Raw genomic sequence first — 18,233 nt, 5'->3', positions numbered from 1 at the left:
CCAAAAACAGCTCACAGGAGTGTGCTTGTCTTTAGCACTCAGATGCCCAACTCCCAATGGGGTCTAAACCCAGATAAATCCGTTTTACCCTGCATAAAGCTTATGCAGGGCAAACTCGTAAATTGTTCGCCCTCTATAACACTGATAGAGAGATATGCACAGTTGTTTGCTCTCCCAGGTATTAATACATACTCTGAGTAAATTACTAAATAAAAAGTGATTTTATTAAATACAGACAGTAGGATTTAAGTGGTTCAAAGTAGTAACAGACAGAACAAAGTAAGTCACAAGCAAAATAAATAAAATGCGCAAATCTATGCCTAATCAAACTAAATACAGATAATCTCACCCTCAGAGATGCTTCAGTAAGTTTTTCTCAGACTGGACACCTTCCAGGCCTGGGCACAATTCTTTCCCCTGGTACAGCTCTTGTTCCAGCTTAGGTGTTATCTAGGGGATTCTCCATGATGCCTCCTCTCCCTCTCTGTTCTCTTCCACCCCTTTATATATCTTTTGCATAAGGCGGGAACTCTTTGTCCCTCTGGGTTTTCACCCCCCCTCACTGGAAAAGCACCAGGTTAAAGATGGATTCCAGTTCAGGTGACATGATCACATGTCACTGCAAGACTTCATTACTCACTTGCCAGCACACACATATACAGGAAGACTCACAGGTAAACACAGTCATCTGCAGACAATGGTCCTTGTTAATGGGAGTCATCAAGATTCCAAACCATCATTAATGGCCCACACTTTACATAATTACAATAGGCCCTCAGAGTTATGTTTTATATTTCTAGTTTTAGATACAAGAGTGGTACATTTCTACAAATAGGATGATCACACTCAGTACATTATGAGCATTGTAATGATACCTTACAAGAGACCTTTTGCATGAAGCATATCCCAATTACATTACATTCACTTATATTTTTATAAAACCATATAGACTGCACAACGTCACAAATGGGATGCCAAAAGTTAGCAGCACAGAACCGCCAGGCTCATGTCAAATAGCCAAAAAGCAAGTGCTAAAGCTGCAATTAAAAAAAAAAAAAAGACATTAATAAATCCAAAGGACACACACTGTATCACGTGATTTCTTTATACATTATAGTTTTGATGCCTAATATACTTCTCATGTGAATACATTAAAGCACTAGTCAGTAAATATTAATATCCCTCTGGAATATTAATTAATATTTGGAATATTAATATCCAATATGGGGAACAGAGAAAGAGGCTAGATGACTTGATCAAGGTCACAGAGAAAGTCAGTGACAGTGTTGAAAAGTAAAAGCCCAGCTCCTGACAGCCAATCCGAGCATCTAGCCAATATTGCCTTTTTATTTACAATGATCATTTATGCCCAATTTGCACTGCACTGTAACATTTCAAGTACAATGCTTGCCATTAAGAAGTCAAACATTTGCCAGCAGTTATCACTACTTGGTATCTCCAGCTGCCACTTTGTGGTAGAAGTTGGCAAGTGTTGATGGTTTAATGATTATAAATACTGACCAAAGCTCCAAGAATGCCACAATTCTGCAGCTGTAGAAGCCAATGTAGAAGTGGGTGCCTTTCCAGCCTTAAATTCACAGGGCCCCAAAGCAAAATCGTCTTGTTTTTCTGCCTGGCAGCTTTGGAGCCCAATGCTGGGCAGAGGGAGTGCAATAGCAAAGTGCATTAACCACTGGATTGCCAATGTCAGTCAAAATTGGAAGAGGAACTGTGATGGTTCTCAGGGGACCCAGGACTGTGAGTCACCTTGTTGCCCCTTGTCTCTAGCAATAGGGAGTCTTGCCTTTGGTAGCTGGGTGTCAACTCCCCAACACTGCCAGCCTTTCAGCCACTGTCACAGGCTATGCCAGTCCTGTCTTTGCCTTGCAGGTTAACAAGAGGTGCACCCCAATCCTTGAATCATTCCCCTGTGATCTCCAGCCCAACACTGGCTGCTACTCAGAAATCCCAGATCCTCTGCTCCCAAAGGAGCCATATACGCCAGTTTAACCTTAAATCACTGCCCCTGTAGAACACACAGCACTTACGCATACTCATAACAAAACATAAGAAGGTTTATTTAAGAAAGAATAGAGGTTCCGCTAGAAACAAGAGTGACTAATAGAAACAGATGGTTACAATACAAAACAAAAATCATTAAACGTAAACTAGGGCCTACACTTATTTCCTATGTAATAAAGTAGGTTTCCCTCCCACCCCCAGAGTTCAGTCTGTCGGAGAGCTGGCTGGCCTCCCAGGAACCAGAACTCAATCTTTCATGAAACATACCACTCAACAAGATGTCTCCTCAGTGAATGGATGCAGAGCATCTTTCTCCACCCTGTGATACACTGAATCCGTCTTTTGTCCTTATTCACAGACAGGATGATCCCCTGTCTAGTATAATGCTCCTTTTTACCTCCAAGTGGTTTTGATGTTGACAGTACATCTTTGATGGTTTTCCATTGACTTTTCTGTGTTTTTGTGACAGTGGGAAATTGAGCAATTGAACAATAATTCAATAATTCACTTGAATGGGCTGTCACAGAAACATATGATTTGCTCATGACATCACTTTCACTTCAATACCATAAGGGCATAATTTTTCAATAGAGTTAAATTATTCCTTAAACATTACCGGTACACACATCTCACAACAATCGTGTGTGTTGGCAAGAGACAAACTGTCAGTAGAGCCCTCCCATGCAACCCTTCATGGATAAATATCATGTGTAGTGAGTCTGTCAGGTCTGAGACAGGAGTTGCTTCTAAAGAACAGTGAACACTTTGCCCATTGGCACCAAGAGGCCTCTGTTTACCAAGTTCAGTATACAGTTCCTTTCCCACACCTAAAGAAGAGCTCTGTGTGGCTCAAAAGCTTGTCTCTCTCACCTAGGGTGACCAGACATCCCGATATTTCAGGGTGTGTCCCGCATCCCAACCGATCTTTGGGGTCGGGATGCAAATTGTCCCGATATCCGCCAGCAGCACTCGGCTTTTTTTTTTTTTGCTCTTCCCCCCCTCCCCCACCCCATGTGTCCTGATTTTTTCTTTCCCTCATCTGGTCACCCTACTCTCACCAGAGGTTCATCCAGTAAAAGATATTAGCTCACCTACCTTGTCTTTACCAAATTTAGTGGCCATTATGTGTGACAGCATGCCAGAGGAAGAAACTAGGGACAAGAGAAGAAATGCATCCAGAAGGAGTTCCCATCACCAAGCAGGCCTCTAGCAAAACAAAATCATGGTGTGTTGGGGGAGGGGAGAGTGTCCAGTATGTGGAACTACATAGGGACATATCCCCTTGTGCTCCTTCCCCCATTTCTACAAATGCTGCAGTTTAGACTTGCTCAGAAAGAAACACCTGTATCAATATGATAAAAATGGAGAGAACTGGGGGGGGGGGGTTATTTCCCTAAAAAATGCGGGGGGGGGGGGGGAACAACCATACGGTTTCCTGCATTTTAGCTGAGAGATTTTGCAAAATCAGTTGTTCATCTGCCTTTCCTACAACCTCTGCCCTCCAAGCAGACAGCAGGTGCAGGTGTCACAGAGAAGGAGTCACAGGGACATTCCCAACTTTACCCGAAAAGATGAATAACTTGGCTGGCTCTGGCTTGGAGGGGTGGGGGGAGGAAAAATTTGGGCAAGAAGATCAGCATAGAAGATCCCTCCTAACAATCCTTTCCTTGCATGGCCTAATCAGACACCCCTCCTCAGTGACAAAAGCCCCGATGCTACCTCCGGGTATGTCTACACTACGGGATTAATCCGAATTTAGATAATTCGAATTTGGGAAACAGGTTGTATAAATTCGATTGTGCGCGGCCACACTAAACACCTTAATTCGGTTTTTAACCACATTAATTCGGTGGTGTGCGGCCACACTACCCCATTAATTTAAACACAGTAATTCGGTGGTGTGCGGCCACACTAACCCTAATTAACAAAATCGATTTAGGCGCTACTCCGCTCGTCGAGGTGGAGTACAGAAATCGATTTTAAGTGCCCTTTAATTCGAATTAACTGGCTCTGTAGTGTGGACGGGTGAAGGGTTAATTCGGATTAACGCAGCTAAATCCGAATTAAAGTCGTAGTGTAGACCAGGCCTCCAAGAGAAGCATGCTGGACTTGCAGAAGCAAGTGTGGCTGTGCCACAGAATGCCTCAGGTTGCGTCTGCTCCAAACTGCAATTTCTAGGGCAGCTGCAGAGATAGGCAGCTTCAAATGAGTGCACTCGATATTCCCATGATCTCTTTGCTCAGAGCTGCCTGTTAGTATCTAATGAAGAAGTAGTCCCTTTTGCACTGCCACAGAGGCTGCAGTTTGCCCCAGCAATATAGGGGGCAATCAGGGGCTTGCAGCAGCATTAAGATCCTGACAGTCACCAAAAGTGGGGACCCTAACATTAAACACACCCAAAGCATGGGCAGAGAGACCGTCTCAGTGAAGGAAAAGTGAATTAACATCAAAATATAGTAGTAAGTATCAGGGTTAAGTATCAGGGGGTAGCCGCGTTACATTGTATCCACAAAAACAACAAGGAGTCCGATGGCACCTTAAAGACTAACAAATTTATTTGGGCATAAGCTTTTGTGGGTAAAAAAAACCCACTTCTTCAGATGCATGGAGTGAAAATTACAGATGCAGGCATTATATACTGACACATGTAGTGAAGGGAGTACCTCACAAGTGGAGAGCCAGTGTTGACAGGGCCAGTTCAATCAGGGTGGATGTAGTCCACTCCCAATAATTGATGAGGTGTCAATTCCAGGAGAGGCAAAGCGGCTTTTGCAGTAAGCCAGCCACTCCCAGTCCCTATTCAAGCCCAAATTAATGGTGTTAAATTTGCAAATGAATTTTAGTTCTGCAGTTTCTCTTTGAAGTCTGTTTCTGAAGTTTTTTTGTTCAAGTATGACTACTTTTAAACCAGTTACAGAATGTCCAGGAAGATTGAAGTATTCTCCTACTGGCTTTTGTATGTTACCATTCCTGATGTCCGATTTGTGTCCATTTATTCTTTTATGTAGAGAGACTGTCCAGTTTGGCCAATGTACATGGCACGGGGCATTGCTGGCACATGGTGGCATATATAACATTAGTAGATGTGCAGGTGAATGAGTCCCTGATGGTGTGGCTGATATGGTTGGGTCCTCTGATGGTGTCGCTAGAGTAGGCAACGAGGTTTGCTACAGGGATTGGTTCCTGGGTTAGTGTTTCTGTGGTGTGGTGTGTAGTTGCTGGTATTTGCTTCAGGTTGGGGGGCGGTCTGTAAGCGAAGACTGGCCTGCCTCCCAAGGTCTCGGAGAGTGAGGGATTATTTTCCAGGATAGGTTGTAGATCGTTGATGTGCTGGAGAGGTTTTAGATGGGGGCTGTATGTGATGGCCAGTGGTGTTCTGTTATTTTCCTTGTTGGGCCTGTTCTGTAGTAGGTGACTTCTGGGTACTCGTCTTGCTCTGTTTCCTCACTTCCTCGGGTGGGTATTGTAGTTTTAAGAATGCTTGATAAAGATCTTGTAGGTGTTTGTCTCTGTCTGAGGGGTTGGAGCAAATTCGGTTGTATCTTAGGGCTTGGCTGTAGACAATGGATCATGTGATGTGTCCTGGATGGAAGCTGGAGGCATGTAGGCAAGTATAGTGGTCAGTAGGTTTCCGGTATAGGGTGGTGTTTATGTGACCATCACTTATTTCCACTGTAGTGTCCAGGAAGTGGATGTCTTGTGTGGACTGGTCCAGGCTGAGGTTGATGGTGGGGTGGAAATTGTTGAAATCCAAGTGCAATCCTTCGAGGGCCTCCTTCCCGTGGGTCCATATGATGAAGATGTCATCAATGTAGCGCAAGTAGAGGAGGGGCACTAGGGGACGAGAGCTGAGGAAGCCATAAAAATGTTGGCATACTGTGGGGCCATGTGGGTACCCATAGCAGTGCCACTGACTTGAAGGTATAAGTTGTCCCCAAATCTGAAATGGTTGTTGGTGAGGAGAAAGTCACAAAGCTCAGCCACCAGGTGTGCCATGCCTCATCAAGGATACTGTTCTTGACAGCTTGTAGTCATTGGTGTAAAGAGCTTCTACATCCATGGTGGCCAGGAGGATGTTTTCAGGAAGATCACCAGGGCATTGTAGTTTCCTCAGAAAGTCGCTGGTGTCTCGAAGATAGCTAGGAGTGCTGGTAGCATAGGGTCTGAGGATAGAGTCCAAATAGCCAGATAATTCTGCTGTAAGAGTGCCGATGCCTGAGATGATGGGGCCTCCAAGGTTTCCAGGTTTATGGATCTTGGGTAGCAGATAGAATACCCCTGGTCAGGGCTCTGGGGGTGTGATCGTGTTGATTTTTCTTGTGCTATAACAGGGAGTTTCTTGAGCACATGGTGTAGTTTCTTTTGGTAGTCCTTAGTGGGATCAGAGGATAGTGGCCTGTAGAATGTGGTGTTGGAGAGTTGCCTGGCAGCCTCCTGTTCATAATCCGACCTGTTCATTATGACTACAGCACTTTCTTTGTCAGCCTCTTTGATTATAATGTCAGTTGTTTCTGAGGCGGTGGATGGCGTTGCGTTCTGTACAGCTGAGGTTATGGGGCAAGTGATGCTGTTTGTTCACAATTTCAGCCTGTGCACATCTGTGGAAGCACTCTATGTAGAAGTCCAGTCTGTCATTTCAACCGTCAGGAGGAGTCCACGCAGAATTCTTCTTCTTGTAGTGTTGGTAGCAGGGTTCCTGTGGGTCAGTGCACTGTTCAGTGGTGTGTTGCCATGGTGTTCCTTGAGTCGGAAATGACAAAAGTAGGCTTCCAGATCACCACAGAACTGTATCATGTTCGTGGGGATGGTGGGGCAGAAAGAGAGTCCCCAAGATAGGACAGACTCTTCTGCCAGGCCAAGTGTGTGGTTGGATAGATTAACACAGGGCCGTCCGGGTGGGGGGGGGGGCGGCAAGTGGGGCAATTTGCCCAGGCCCCGGCCCTGCAGGGGCCCCACGAGCCCTGGCCTGGCGGCGGTCTGGGTCTTTGGCAGCATTTTGGCAGCAGGAGGCCCTTCAGTGCTGCCGAAGATGCGGAGCGACTGAAGGGCCCCCTGCCGCAGCTCCCCTGCTTTGCCCCAGGCCCCCTGAATCCTCTGGGCGGCCCTGGTTTAACAATATTGTTAGGTGAGTTGAGGGTACCACTGTTGTAGCTCCCTGTGGCATGTAGATAGTTTACTGTCCTTTTTCCCCCTCTTGTAGAGAAGTAAAGTGTGCGTTGTAAATGGCTTGTCTCGTTTTTGTAAAGTCCAGCCACATGGAAGTTTGGTTTTGTATGACAGTCTCCAGTTTTGAAGAGCTCATTCTTGATCTTCTCCTCTCTGCTGTACAGGAGGTTCCTCAGTTTCTTTGAGAGTGTGTGGCAGTCTCTCACCATATCAGTGTAGTAAGGGTTGTATCCTGTTCCATCAAATTAATCAAGTACCTTTCATTTATGCAATAATCATAATTCACAGAGGAAGACTCTTGAATTTAAGACGTAAAAGTCATTACAGCAGAAGCAGCTATAGTTATGGTTGCAGCAACATTTACAGTCCAATACCAGCCCTGTCTCAGGGATTCACAACTTCCTAAAACTTTTGCCTTCCCAGGCTCCTTCCCACCTCCAAAATGAAGATCTTTGCAAAGTGGGATAAGTCAGCCACTCTGAAGCCTCAGGAGTGCGAAAAAGTACATTTTCCCCATTTAGAAGTGCTTGAAACTCCCCCACCCACCATTTAAAGTTTCCTCACCTGAATGTTGCCCTTTGCCATGGAAATGTCCTTTATTGATGAGAAACACGTTTTAGTGTTAGAGGAAACGGATTTGGATTGAACCGAGGGAGAAATCAGCAAAACCGCAGTGTGCACATACAGTGTACTTGTCACTAGGAGCTCCAGAAAGGTTACAGTGCACATGCACATGTGGCTGATTTAGCTGTGCAGTGAAAAGCATAGTGAGAGAGCGCAGAAGCTGAGGCAAGACTCCATAGGAGCGCAGGTGCATTTTATAAGCTGTGCCCTTAGAGGCTCAATCTCTGTGGCCCTTGCAAGGTGTGAAGGGTTTTGAGAAGGCTGCTGTGTGACTGTAAGGTAAGCAAGAGACTAACTCATGCCCTGCAGTAAGAATCAGCCCTTGTGCAAAGATCATTGAAATCAATGTAGTTCTTTCCATTCCCTTCAATGGGCCTTGGATCGGAATGCAGGGTGGGACAGGGCATTCCAGTGCAGTGTAGGCAAGTATTTCCAGCTTGTGGAATTAATACTTGCTATTGCCAGGTATCGCAAGCCAGATGAGCTTTGGAGTCCTGGAGACTGAAGTTCCCGTTTACCTTTGTTTTTTCTCTCCTCTCTTTTTTGAGGAAAAAAAAAAAACCAAGGAAGTTCTATTACACAACTAGGTTAAGGGAATGATCAGGTTACTAGGGTAAGGGCGCAAAATAAAAAAAATCATGAAATGCCAAAGCAAAGGTTGCACAAAGCAGTATGCAGTAGGATACAGAGCCAGAGCCTTAGGCAGTATTAAAAAATACCCCCACACACATTGGTGTAAATGAGTAAACTGAGCCACACCCATTTACACCAGTTGAGAATATAGCTAAGGGGCCTTAATTACATAATATTTCTCTGTACAACATAATACCATAAAAATTTTCTACAATCTCATGACAGATACGTGCAGGATGAGCAGATGCCCTGATTTTATAGGGACAGTCCCGATCAGGGCCACCCAGAGGGGGGGGCAAGTGGGGCAATTTGCCCCAGGCCCTGCAGGGGCCCCCAGCCCCATGAGAATGTCTGAGGCTCCCCCCCGGCCCCGCCTTCCTCCATCCCCCAGCGCCTCAGTACGCCGCATCCAGGAGCGGCCCTGGACAGCGCTGCAGCGGCGGGACCTGAGCTCCTCCCACTCAGAGCCGCGTCGTAAGGGGACGGGGTTCCGTCCGGACCTGAGCTCACAGCCCCACCCCCTTACCACGCGGCTCTGAGTGGGAGGAGCTCAGGTCCCGCCGCGGAGCCACGCTGCATGGCCAGGGCCTTTTTTCCACCCTAATTGATACAGAAAGAACAAATAAAAGATAGTCACTATTGCTGTGAAAACAAGTTTCAAATAGCTTCTACTGGCATTTCTGAACTCATGTGATGTGGTACACCCACCTGATGTGCCCAGAGACTACTTCTAGCCCTGCTTTCCCTGCCAGCTCAGGCCTCCGGCATCCTGTCTTGCTGAGCCAGACACTTCCGTCTGCTCCAACAAAGACCCAGGGTCTGAATTACTTGCCCCAAAGCTGCAGGTTTACCTGAAAGCAACTAACAGAAGTGTTCCTGTTTTTAACATTCAGATGCCCAACTTCGAATGGAGTCTAAACCCAAATAAATCCGTTTTACCCTGTATAAAGCTTATACAGGGTAAACTCAAATTGTTCACCCTCTATAACACTGATAGAGAGATATGCACAGCTGTTTGCTCCCCCAGGTATTAATACATACTCTGAGTTAATTAATAAGTAAAAAGTGATTTTATTAAATACAGAAAGTAGGATTTAAGTGGTTCCAAGTAGTAACAGACAGAACAAAGTAAGTCACCAAGCCAAATAAAATAAAATGCACAAATCTATGTCTAATCAAACTGAATACAGAGAAGATCCTCACCAGTTCCAGAATGCTCCCTTTTACAGACTAATCTCCTTTTAGCCTGGGTCCAGCAATCACTCACACCCCTTGCACACTGTCCTTTGTTACAGTTTCTTTCAAGTATCCTGGGGGGTAGGGAGGCTCTCTCTTTAGCCAGCTGAAGCCACCATGGAGGGCTCTCCCAGGGGTTTAAATAGACCTTTTTCTTGTGGGTGGAGACCCCCTCCTCACTTCTATGCACAGTCCAGCTCCAAGATGGAGTTTAGGAGTTACCTGGGCATGCATGCAGATAGGATTAATAGATTCAGTAGATCATAACCTTTATATAGATATGTTACATAGCATATGTAGCAGATAGATTCAGTAGATCATATTCCAGTTGTGTCATATTCCCATAAAGCATTATGGGGTACAGCGTCACACGACCTAACAAAATGAAAGATACCAAGGGAATTCATTTGTTTGCAGGTATCATCACAGTCTACGATCGTAGGGGTTAGAAAATGAAATGTACATATCTTTCAGGATTTGAGAAGAGAAAGCAGAAGAAAGCCAGACAGACGCAAGAAGAAAAGGGAAAAATAACTCTTCACAAATGTCTTCAGGCACAATCCAAGTCAAGTCAGTTTACTGAGTTGATCGATGCTGACATTCAAGGCTCTTCAGAGGTGGGAAGTGAAAGTGGTGTTGGTAAGAGAAAAAGAAAAGGCGGTGTGTGAGGAATCCAAAATATTACCACATTCAGAAAACAATGTTATGGTTGTTGTGGAGGAAGAGAAGGAAATCCAGCCTCTTTGGATAGACAATGAAGAACACAGCGGTAACACTGCTATAACTGAGAAACTGGTACAGTCGACTAGTCCTGCTGCTGTAGATGGGAATGACGAAGAAGAGTTGTGCAGTAACGACCCAGCCTCTTGGAAGTACCTAGATATAAAGAAAAGAGATCTTATTGTATTGAAGGGTCCACCACATAAGCCCAAAAACTTTCCTCGTGATTCTTTTGGCAGGAAATTGCCGATAACAGTTTTTTCTAAACATCTGAGTAATGGCGAATGTATTGAAAGAGACTGGATGGTGTGGAGTAAAGATGCTGATGCAATATTTTGTTTCCCTTGCAGTCTCTACAGAAGTGCAACTCAAACTAACCAATTACATCATTAAAAATTTGGCGAAGGTGGAATTGCCAATAATTGGAAAAAGATTTACGAGAAAATCAAGAGTCATGAAGAAAACGCTTTACATTTGAGCAATTACATTAAGTGGAAGGAATTATTTCAGACACTCAGTGATAAAAGAGGCATTGATGCAGCATTACAACATAGTATTAAACAGGAGGAGGAAAAATGGTGTAAAATATTAACTGCCATTGTTGATGTAATTATTTTCCTAGCAAAGAATAATCTGCCATTTCATGGTAGCCATTCTACTGTTGATTATGACAACTGTGGGCTTTTCTTGTCAATACTGAAGCTTGTGGGCAGGTACAATACTGAGGTGCAACCACATCTAGACATGGTAGCTCAATGCAGAGAGTCTGGTCGAAGAATGCAGGCTCACTACCTGTCATGGCGTAGTCAGAATGAGTTCTTGAAACTGTGTGGGGAGAAAGTTTTAAATTCTGTTCTTGAAGAGGTAAGAAAAGCCCGATATTTCAGCATTGATGTTGATGGTACACCTGATGTTTCACACACAGAGCAGTTCGTTTTTATTCTCAGATATGTGATGCAAAAAAACCGAAATTGGGATGTGCATGAAAGATGTGTTAAACTAGTAGATTTTGAAAAGAAGACTGGCGCAGATATAGCAGAACAGATAAAGAGATTTTAAAAAGAATGTGACTTAGAACTATCTTGGTGCAGAGGGCAGGGATATGACAATGCCTCTAACATGTCAGGAAAATTTCAGGGTGTAAAGACAAGAATTTTGGAAGAAAATGCCCAAGCCTATTTTTCTCCATGCATTGCTCACACGCTGAACCTCTGTGGCACCCACGCTATGGAAACCAGTGTAGAGGTAAAAACATATTTTGGAAATGTTCAGAAACTCTATAAAGTATTTGCTCTTAGCCCTGCGAGATGGAAAATTTTGCAGTCCACTGCGAATATATCTCTTCACTCTGTATCTAAAACTAGGTGGAGCACAAGAGTTGATGCTGTTCGCCCCCTAATCAAAAAAAAAAAAAAAAAAAAACACACAGGCGCTTCATTTATCTTCCGAAATCCAGGCACATGTTGACTGTTTGATTAAATGGCTTAAGTCATTTGAATTTGTACTTCTTACTACAATATGGTTTAACGTGCTTCAGTGTATTGATGATAAGAACAAGGTCCTACAAAGCGCCAAATCAACAATGGAAGAGGGAGCTAAACACATGAGCAACTTAGTCAAGGTAATTCAAACATTGAAAGATTCTTGGCCAATTTTTTTGAAGAAGCCAAACAAGTCGCTTCAAGCCTCGGCATGACCCAAAAATGAAAAGTGACTCAAGGATCCGGAAGAACAAGCGATTCTTTGACAACACAGGGGATGCAGACTATACGTTTGATTCTCCCGATATTCAGTTCAAAGTACAGGTGTTCTTCCCGACAATAGATTTGCTTCTATCAGAGCTAGGAGGTCTTGGTGAAAGAATGGCTGAAGTCTCAAATTTATTTTCACCCATTTTGTGTCTGTCAGATAAAGTGGATGAATCTTCTATAGAAAATGTTGTTGACACTTTGGCCACAGCATATCCAAAAGACCTCCAGAGAGAAGATCTTAAAAGAGGAACTTAGAATCTTTTACAAAATAAAAGAAGATTCCAATTTAAGAGTTGATGGACATATAACCTCTGCACTTGCACTTCTTAATGCTCTCTTCAAAAAAGGGTTGGAAAATGTGTTTCCACACATTTGTATTTGTTTACGCCTACTAACAGTGTTGCCAGTGTCGGTAGCATCGGGAGAGCGTGCATTTAGTAAGCTAACATTGATCAAAAATCGTTTGCGTTCAGCCACCGGGGAAGAAAAAGTGAGTAAATGGTTCAGCCTGAGCATAGAATATGAAATGGCCAAAGACATACATTTTGATGACATTATTAATGAGTTCACCAAAATGAAAGCGAGGAAAAAAATTGCAGCTGTATAATTAATGTTCAGAACAACTGGTAAAAAAACAATTTCATAAGAAGCATTATGTAATTGCAAATGTATACATACCATTAAAGCATTTAATGTTTTCAAATAATGTATTGTGTATTTTCAAATTATTAAAAATTAATTTTTAAATGTATTTCACTGGTTATTTTTTACATTTCCAAATACATGTTACTATAGTTTTGCAACTTTTTTTATGGAAGGGCCCCCCGAAATTGCTTTGCCCCAGGCCCCCTGAATCCTCTGGGTGGCCCTGGTCCTGATACTTGAAGCTTTGTCTTATATAGGCGCCTATTTCGCCCACTCCACCCCCATCCCAACACACTTGCTATCTAGTAAGTGTCATTTTCTAGCATCATGTGCTAGCTCGAATGCCAGAGAAACAGTCAAGGGAAGTCATTCAGATGAGAAGTACACAATAAACCGCTGGTACACAACATCCAACAGGCTAACTATATAGCCTAGAGTAATCAGCTGGCATATATAGGCCACTAAATTCACAGCCAAATTAACTTCATAGTTAAGTGACTCATCCCCTCACTTGTACTTATGGCAGGCTGTGCTGCCGTTTGAAAAGAAAATTGTTCAGACACATATGAAAAGCCTTGCGCGCTCTCAGGTAAGTTTTCAAGCCTATTGTAATGGAACATTACAAGGATGACAGGAGTGAAGTATAAAAGAATGGAAAGTTACAAAATGTTACATATGCATCTAGGGCGACAGAAAAGATACTGTCAGAGACAGGATACTGATTAGATGGAACACTGGTCTCAGCCAACATGGCAATTATCTTCCTGTGAGAACAGCATTTTCTCTATTTGCCAAAATTGATGGCCTTACATAATTAAAGCCTATGATGATAGTGCAGAGGCCATTGTTAAAGTTGCACCTACACACTTGATTTTAAGCACTTACCTACCCAAACTTAATGTTCTCTTAGGGCCTGATCCAAAACCCTGGGTAGTCTTGAGTTCAGTGGACTTTGCATGAGGCCCTTAATGCAGGGGACTTTTGGTAGAATTTTTGTTTAAATGCAGAGCCTAATCCCACACTCCATTGCCACAGTTTTACACTCACACAGCTCCACTGGGATCAAAGGGTCTACAACACCACAAAACCAGTGTAATGGTGTGGAGGATTGGGCCCAAAATGATGACAGCAAATAATCTCCAGAGTTACTTGGGAGCGGCCCAAGAGAGTCTCTTTTTTTTAATTGTAGCTTTTGGTTTTAATTGACAGCAGGTTTAAAAAAAAAAAAAAAAAGACAGTTATCCATGTTCTCTAAAGCAAATGTTTTATACTCCCATCATAAAACTCAGCACTGCACACCAGTAACTCTAATTAATTTTCTGCAACTAAATCAACTGTTGTGAGCAAACCTGTTGTATGAAGCAGGAAAAGAGAAAAAAAAAAAAGTACAATACATAACTAGTGCAAACACTATTCAATGGAACTACTCCAGATTTAAGTCAGTGTAAATAAGAGCAGGTTTTGATCTATTCCTAAAACCTAACTAGCAAGAATCAGGGGCCAGATTAAGGCATTAGGTTCTCAGGTAAGTGTGCTGGGTATTCCAACCATACTTATGTTTAAGGCACCTATAAGATAGCTCAAGTCAGAGCAGCTTGTCTGATCTTTCTAGCCCCTGACACTTGTTATTTTATGGCATTTTTTCCTTGAAGGATATCTGTTTTTTCACTGAAGTCACTCACTCTCAGAGCATAGTTTAGAGAATCAGGATTTCAACTCTATTGTTACAACAGAATATTTGAAATTTTCACAAGGCCCAAAAAGAAGAGTTGAGCATTACAAAAGTCTGGATAATATCACCATTTTTAGCTTTCATTTTGAATCCTTGATGATATCTAAATGACCTGGAGTCATATCTATCACCAGACCTTGTGCCAGGGAGAAGTCCAGGTTGGCAGAAACATGTACCATAGGACTGATGGACCAGTTAGGTGAGTCAGAGTGCACTGATGGTACCATGGTCAGCAATAAACTCAGCAAAGGACTGGTCTCTTCCAATGCATTCCCTGGTCACGGAACACAAGACAGGGACAAGAGCACTGTGCATACAAGACTGGTGGGATGTCGGAAGATAATAAGCACTGGCTTCTCTCATCCACAGAATTGTGTAATTGTGCTATGCTTGAGACACTAGCAAAATTAAGTGATACTATTCTTCAATCCAAAGAACAAAGTCTTATCAGTAGAGGGATACATAGAAAACAATGATGATTTCTACTATTTCTGTTGAGAGTTCATATCACCACAGTGACTATTTAATTCTGCCATGTCAGACCTGAAACTTCTTTAGACTAAAGGGGGGGGGGAGACACTTACATTTTTAGGAAAGGACATGTTCATTCAAGGGCTTTTTATAAAAAAGTGGCCTGGAGAAAAGGACTATGGCAATGCCCAATGGTAACAGTGAGCCAGATTCTACAGTTCAGTTTAGCCAGTTTGCTCCATGCTGCTGGCATAATCTGGCTCTAAAGGGAGTTTACCAGCCCAGGGTAAATCACCCAGGGAGTGTAAAGAGGTTCCTCTGGTGATGTAGAGCTGGAGTAGTGACTCTTACACCACTCTTCCTTGCTGCTAAATACTTGTCTCCCAGCAGTATATTATTTAAGTTTATAAAAGTGTCAGTTATAGTGCGGCCAGAGGAAAAGTGGCATTTTGAGATGTTTCTATACTACCCCAATCCTGCACTGAATTTTCAGCCCCCTGGAGCCACTACAGCTCCATGGAAATTGGAGCAACTCATAGGCTGTTCTAGCACAGTTTCCAGGGTCCTGCCTGGCACAGCGCAGCATCAGGGGAGTGCTATAGGGAGCTGCAAGACACCCACTCACCCTTCCCAATTTGCACAATTCATCAAGCTGGACCCCTGGAAATGGCCCAACATGTCTCTTACCAAATTAAAGAGATTAGGGTCACTGGCTCTTCATCCGCCATAAAAATAACTAACTTTTTTCTCTTAACCTCTTGTACAAAACCCTCTGGAATGAGCTCTTGGGTTATCTGGATGGGACAAATTCCAAAACAAGAAGAGGCTCCCTCTTCCTTACATACATTATGATTACAACCACCCCGGGGTTAGTCAGTGCGAAGGGGAAAGCAGCTCTGAAATGGTTCCTTATGGGAAAAGAATCAAGTAACAATAAAAGAAGGGCCAGGAATCCCCTAGACGAGATCAGAAATGTGTAGGAGAGAACGCCTTCAAAGCTACAAGCCACATGATCTGAGATCACATTAGCCTGCTAGCAGACCAGGACTCTGTGCCATCCATTGGGGGACATCAAGGGGGCCTGAAGAGCAGATGCAGATTGGGAGACGGGAGTGCTGAATAGTCACTTACGCCCTGTGGGGCCCAACAACTGGCCAATTCCCCCTCGGAACTGTGAATATACAACGTGTCCCACAGAGGCAAACTCCAGCCTCAGCACGTGGGGCTCTCAGCAGCCCTTCAAACCACCACCAGAGAGACACGTTCAGCATGTTACCGAGAGGGAAATGACACCCCGTACGCGCCGGCTAAAGCCTCTCAGATCAAAAGCACCAGGTCACTCTCCGATCCAAGTGACCTGCCTCTCTCCTTTCCGACTCCCGCAGCTGGAGTGGGGGGATCCCTGCAGGCCGGCTGCTCCAGCGGCGGCTGGGGAGCGGGGCAGGGCTGGAGACCTGCTGGAGCAAGCAGAGCGTTTACCTTGTCAGTGTCACCGGGAGCTCACGTCCAGTCCCCCACGGCGAGGATCCCTCTGTGCTGCTGATGCAAAGCCTGATGCCCGAGCAGCCTCAGTCCATGGAGAGCAGCGGGGAGCCCCTGAGGAACGGCCAGTGCACAGCCAGGCAGCGCCTGCTGGAAACCCCTGCGGGATCCGAGGCGGGTTTCCAGGCTGCGGGGAAAGCGCCTCTCTCGCGGGCGCCCTTCCTCGCTCCCCTTTCCCTCCTGCCTGAATGGGCAGAGAAACACACAGTCAACAGGCAGCGGCGGACGAGCTGCTGCCCCTGCTGCCACCCGGCGGCTCTTCTGGAGAACAGCATCTCCCGCTCGGCTCACAGCGGTTCCCTCCGCACCTCGGCACAGGCTGAAACCACTTAGCTACCACTAACAACTGTTGGACATTTAACAAACCGCAAGTCAGAGCCAAGCAGCGCCTCGTTCTCTCTCTCCCCCTAGTTCATCCAGTGGACTTGACCCTCACCTAGCACGGCTAGTGCTGTCCTCCTGGGCCGGCCCGGGGTGATTTTAAAACACTGCTAGAGTGCTAGCTCTGCTAGCCAGGTGCCGTGGAAGGGTGAATCCCAGGCTCCTAGTAGCTTTGCTATGTGCAGAAGTGGGAGCAAAGAGGGAAAACGACAATAATCTGAGTAGTAAGGGACTTGCTGAGAATCCTGAGAACCGCATGCTTGGGCCAGCCCCCCACAGGGGAAATACTGGGCTAGATGGACCAGAGGTCTGACCCTGTATGGCAATTCCTCTGTTCCCTCCTGCCTTAGCCTCTGGTTCAAGGGGAATGCTCAGCCAGGATTACAATAAGAGATTCCATTCACACACACAGGCCTTCTTAGAAATTCTTTACTTCACCCCCCTGAGCGAGCTCTGTAAAGTGGCAGTGTAGACAGTGCTATGGCACTGGTAGCTAGGCTCCCAGTGCTTTAATGTCAGCTGTGTAGACATACCCTTGGTAACTAGCACCAACCCTACCTTAAAGTGAAAAGGATTGGTAACACCACACCCAACACCTGCCAACCAACCCGGAGAGATTACAGAAAAGAGTAATCAGGCTAGAGTCCTCTGGCACTTCAAAAGGCTAGAGCAGGCAGAGTAACTCACATGTATGCTCTTACACAATTAATTTATCGCAAGGAGAATATTTGCTGTGTGCCAAGACAGTAATGCCCTCAGCAGCTCTCTTTCATGGGAGGGAGCACTGGAATATTTGTCTCCCAGCAATATAGTCATCATTTAAGTGTATACATGGCAATTATGTTAGCTGCTACAGTCTTACAAAGTGCCAAAGTGTTTTGTGTGTGTGGCTGTGATCTCCTTTCAAGACCATTCTCTTCCTGGGAGACTTCGAGAAAAAAAGTCCCTATTAGAATTGAGTGAATGATTTCCAACAAATAATGTATTCAACTATTTTAGCTCCTTTTTCTGATCGTGGAATAGCCATAGATTTCTTTGATTTATTCATTATTAGAACCTTTAAAGTTTTTCTTATTTATAGATTGGTCATTAAAGGTCGCTGCAAGTTTGCACTAATGAATATTTATAATAACAATTGTGTTACCTGGTTTTAGAATTGATCTGGTAAACCACAGCCTATGGTTTGTTTCCTGGATGGATGAGTGGGGAAGTACTTCTAACATGAATACTCACTAAAGAAAGGTTAACTTTTTATTTCTACACAGGGGACTCTGAAATTTGATGCTGACAACATTCATGCTAGTAAAGTG

At 44.4% G+C, this 18,233-nt stretch overlaps 1 protein-coding gene across 1 annotated transcript in view; it reads right to left on the bottom strand.

The window, feature by feature from the left end:
- Positions 1 to 16,702, bottom strand: part of LOC115271170 (thrombospondin type-1 domain-containing protein 4-like) — a 318,226-nt gene extending 301,524 nt beyond the window's left edge. Inside the window, exon 1 of the mRNA XM_029910795.1 lies at positions 16,480 to 16,702. The gene's annotated coding sequence lies outside the window, so the exon portion shown is untranslated. The remainder of the gene's footprint in view (positions 1 to 16,479) is intronic.
- Positions 16,703 to 18,233: the final 1,531 nt, after the last annotated feature.

Source organism: Terrapene carolina, unplaced genomic scaffold (assembly GCF_002925995.2).
Source record: "Terrapene carolina triunguis isolate 2854851 unplaced genomic scaffold, T_m_triunguis-2.0 Scaffold67, whole genome shotgun sequence".
NCBI classification, from domain to species: Eukaryota; Metazoa; Chordata; order Testudines; family Emydidae; genus Terrapene; species Terrapene triunguis.
The sequence above is the reverse complement of the archived record's forward strand: the minus strand, read 5'-3'. Positions and strand labels throughout refer to the sequence as shown.